This window comes from Lathyrus oleraceus, chromosome 1 (genome assembly GCF_024323335.1).
Source record: "Lathyrus oleraceus cultivar Zhongwan6 chromosome 1, CAAS_Psat_ZW6_1.0, whole genome shotgun sequence".
Classification (NCBI taxonomy): domain Eukaryota; kingdom Viridiplantae; phylum Streptophyta; class Magnoliopsida; order Fabales; family Fabaceae; genus Lathyrus; species Lathyrus oleraceus.
This window is the reverse complement of record NC_066579.1, coordinates 447,790,261-447,794,934: the sequence shown is the minus strand read 5'-3', so window position 1 is coordinate 447,794,934 and position 4,674 is coordinate 447,790,261. Positions and strand designations below refer to the sequence as shown.

At 36.2% G+C, this 4,674-nt stretch overlaps 1 non-coding gene across 1 annotated transcript; it reads right to left on the bottom strand.

Annotated features, from left to right (window-relative positions):
- Positions 1-3,199: 3,199 nt before the first annotated feature.
- On the bottom strand, positions 3,200-3,306 carry LOC127116554 (small nucleolar RNA R71). The gene has a single exon (XR_007801379.1). It is a non-coding gene; the product is annotated as a small nucleolar RNA R71 (small nucleolar RNA).
- Positions 3,307-4,674: the final 1,368 nt, after the last annotated feature.

The window sequence follows — 4,674 nt, the reverse complement described above, 5'->3', positions numbered from 1 at the left end:
TAAAAGTCATGTTTTATCTTTAATTTACTTGAGGTTTTAATTTTTTCAATACACTATTTCACGCTCATAATACTTTAGCATGATCTGGGATATGAATCATGTGTGGCCTAAATTGAAATATTTTGAAATCATATTGTTATTTCTTAACATCTTCTATAATATTTTAACTAAATTTATGATTAACATTGTATAAATCATACTAAATTATAGAATGATTCAAAATACTGTGGAAAATCTCATTTTATCTAAAAAGTGTTTGGCCAAACAACTTTACAATGTTTCTATATGGTGAAAGTTACAATGATGATAAGTGGATTTAAATAGTTCATAAGAACTTGAAGAAGAAAAAGGAAAAAGATCATAGTCCTTTAAAATCGTCCCACAATCAAGAAGGATTATGGCGTGATTTCAAGTGCAAATGAAGACCAAATAATATAACGAAATCACAACGCAATGGCACTAAATTGTGTAACGATTTATCTTTCACTAAGACATGTCACATCATATTAATAAAGCATCGCGACATAGTCAGGTTAATTTGTGGTGATTGCATGACCAAAAACTAGTTATAAAAGGTAAACATATGTGAGTTGTTGAGGTTTTAGAAAATTAATTAAATAGAGGCAATTGTGTAGTTCTTTAGGATGGTGAATTTTCTCTACCCTTTAAGGTTTTTGTTTTACTGTTTATCCGGTTTATTATCGTTTATCATTTATTACTTTAGTAATTAAGTTTTATCTAAATTAAATCTTTGCACAACTTAGAATTGAGCATAATGCATTAAATTGTGTTTTGTTAGCATAAAATTGAACACTTGATAACATGAAATTATATCACATTTTTGGACTCAATTTAATTAAATTATATTATTATTTACTTCAATTCATTTCATTTTATTAGATATTACGCGGTATTTTCTTTCTATTTATCTCAGGTGGTTTATTTGAAGCACAAGTAAAAAAGGAAGAAAAGGAGGTGCAAAAAGGAATGAAAAGAAGCAAATACCAAAGGCCAAAGCCCAGCCCAAAAAGCACAGACGCTGTGCCTGTGACGAGCGTCACAAAGGCTGTGACGAGCGTCACGTTTTACACACTTGTGTGACGAGCGTCACACATGGTGTGACGGACGTCACACCATTCCCCTATATTTTTGGCACCAGGAACGCAACAGACCACATTGAAGCTACTTCCACGCTTGACCCTTGGAACGTGAAGACCATGTACACGGAAAACCCTTGGAAGCAGTTACAAAAAGTAGCAGTATAAATAGTAGCTTTTTGGGAAAGCTCTCGGTTCCAGACTTCCTCGCCGTTTTCTCTTTTTCGCAATTTTTCTCTTCCAGCAGTACAAGCACATTTTTACAGCATTACTTTTACAACTTTTATATCGTTTCCTTCGCAGTTTCTATTTTCTTTTTCAGCACTTAGTTAATTCTTTTTCGCACAATAGTTTCTACACCGGAAACTATTGTGTACCTTTCACCGGATCTAACCTTACGTTAGAATCTAGTTTTTATTTTTATTCCTTCGCTTTTATTTTTCTGTTTGATTGAAGAATTCAAGAACAAATCCAACCGGCCTGTGGTGGAGTGTTCAAGACTGCTATTTAATTTCTCAGGTTCTTTAATTATTGTTTGAATTTATATATGCCCTGCTTTACTGTTTATTTATATTATTTGCTTGAGATGAATCTGTTTATGCATGATAATTATTTAAGTTTGTTTAGCATGTCTGGCTAATTTATTTAGGTATCGGTATGTAAAGTAAGCGGAATGAAGGAATCAAAACCAAATTGGTTTAATTAAGTTTAAAATTAAAATCACTCTTTTTACGGTCTCAATTTACAGGTTTAATAACAAGGTTTTTGTACGAAAGTAAAAGACATAAAGAAGTTAAAAGCAATAGAACGAGAGTTTGAGTTTTTGACTGGATAGTGTAAATTGGACATTAATTCTAGATCAGGGCGAGAGCAATTTTTAGAGTTAATTAAATTCTAATCTTTTTCAAAAAGTATTTTTAAAGATTGAATGTGAGGACGAGAGTTAAGCATTTGAATTTAATTATATAACCTAAGTCAACAGAGCGAGAGTTTGAGATAAGGGTGTTTAAACGATTAGTGTTTTCTTAAAAAGAGTTTCTACGGATTCTATTGTTTTCAAAAAGTGGTTTTTGACTTAACTATAAGTGACAGCTACGTTAATATAAAATCATAGTTTATTCAACAGAGCGAGAGTTTGAGATAAGACTTTTAATCAATAGTATCTACTGAAAAGATTTATTTTAAAAACCAAGAAACCAACGAAGATTTGATTCCCTAATTACGACGAACTACATACCGATATCCGCTTATTAGATATTTATTTTAGATCTTATTTTAGTTTTAGTTTTTTCCCCAAACAATCAAAGTATTGTCTGCCTTAGCTTTACGAAGTAACCTTAGATAACGGTATATCGATTCATAAGTCCCTGTGGGATCGATATCTTTTAAAACTACGCGATAGAACTGTGCACTTGCAGTTTGTACCCCAATTCGACTCATAAAGTCGGGATCAAGTTTTTGGCGCCGTTGCCGGGACTTTTATTTAGTCGATATCGTAACTCTTCTGTTACGCTGTAGAGACTAAGGCTTTTCTTTTTCTTTTCTTTCTTTCGTTGATTTGTATGCCACGCACTCACTCCCAAGGCGAGCCGTTCTACTTACGAATCAACGATATCGAACTATATCTCCGAGTCTTACGACGAATTCGGGAATATCGTGCTGCAAACAATCTCCCTCCTGTTGAACTTCCTGATTTCAAAAATATTTTCCCTTCGATACCCGAGATGGCAGAACCAGCTCGTGCTCTTCGCGATTACGCCGCTCCATCGCAAGATGAACCGCATTCGAGTATTGCTCCACCCGCAATCGAAGCAAACAACTTTGAACTTAAACCTTCACTGTTGCAGGCAGTGCAACAGAACCAATTCTCTGGAAATCCTACCGAGGATCCAAACCTTCATTTATCCGTATTTGTCCAATACGCTGATACTGTTAAAGCTAATGGTGTCACTTCAGAGGCAATTCGACTTCGTCTTTTTCCTTTCTCGTTAAGAGATAGCGCTAGAAGATGGCTTTAATCTCTTCCTTCCAACTCAGTCACCACATGGAACGAGTTGAAGAAAGTTTTTCTTGCTCGATATTTTCCTCTGAGCAAAACAGCTATGTTAAGAGCCCAGATAAATGGATTTAAACAAAAAGATAACGAGTCTCTTTTCGAAGCATAGGAAAGATATAAAGACATGATGAGACTTTGTCCACACCATGGTTTAGAAGACTGGTTAGTAATTCATACCTTCTATAATGGTCTCTTGTACAACACGAGGTTAACAATAGATGCCGCCGCAGGTGGTGCACTAATGAACAAACCTTATGCTGACGCTTACCAACTTATCGAAAGCATGGCTCAAAACCACTATCAGTGGGGAAGTGAACAAACAATGGTAGAAAAACCTCAAACGAAAACTGGTATGTACGAGATAAGTAACCTTGATCATGTTAATGCAAAAGTGGACGCTCTGGTCCAGAAAATTGAAAGTTTAAACGTATCACCTCCAGCCACCGTGGTAGCCATAACTCAGAATTGCGAAGTCTGTGGAATCCAAGGTCACACTCCTGCAGATTGTCAACTCCTAATAGGAATCCAAGCGGAGCAAGTAAACTATGCTCAAGGAAGCCCCTACTCGCATACCTATAACTCAAATTGGAAGAATCATCCCAATTTTTCATATAAGAGTAATAATGCTTTATACGCACCTGGATAATCTCCAAATCAAGCCCCAGCTATACCTCCGGGATATCAGAAGCCGATCCCATCTACACCTAACAATAACGCCCCTAGGAAATCCAACTTGGAAATCATGATGAAAAATTTTATAGCTTCTCAACGGCAAACCAATAAAGATTTCTTAAACCAGAATGTACACACTGGCGAACAAATTAAACAACTAGCAAGTAAAGTAGATGCCCTGGCTACTCATAACAAAATGCTGGAAACGCAAATATCACAAGTAGCTCAACAACAAGCGCCTACTGCTGCCCCAACTGGTACATTTCCTGGCCAACCCCAACCTAACCCAAGAAGCCACGCTCATGCAATTATACTGAGAAGTGGAACGGAAGTGGAAGGACCGTCTGACCCAAGGATAGAAAACCAAAACTCTGAAAAGTCAACTGAGGAGGAAAGTGAACCTAAGGAAAAGGAAGAGAGTAATAAGGAAACCGTAGAAAAGAAGGAACCTTATGTACCTCCACCACCTTATAAACCACCTATCCCTTACCCTCAAAGGCTTATTAAAACCAAAGATGCGGGCCAATTCAAAAAATTTGTTGACCTACTGAAACAATTAAACGTCACAATTCCGTTTACAGAAGCTATTACGCAAATGCCCTCATATGCCAAGTTTTTAAAAGAAATTCTTTCTAATAAAAGGAAACTTGAAGATAGCGAAACCGTTACACTCACTGCTGAATGTAGCGCTATAATCCAGAATATGCCTCCTAAACTTAAAGACCCAGGTAGTTTCTCTATACCCTGTCACATAGGAAAATTTGTCATTGACAAAGCCTTATGCGATTTAGGAGCCGGTATTAGTGTTATGCCTTTATCCATATGCAAGAGACTTGAAATGGGAGAATT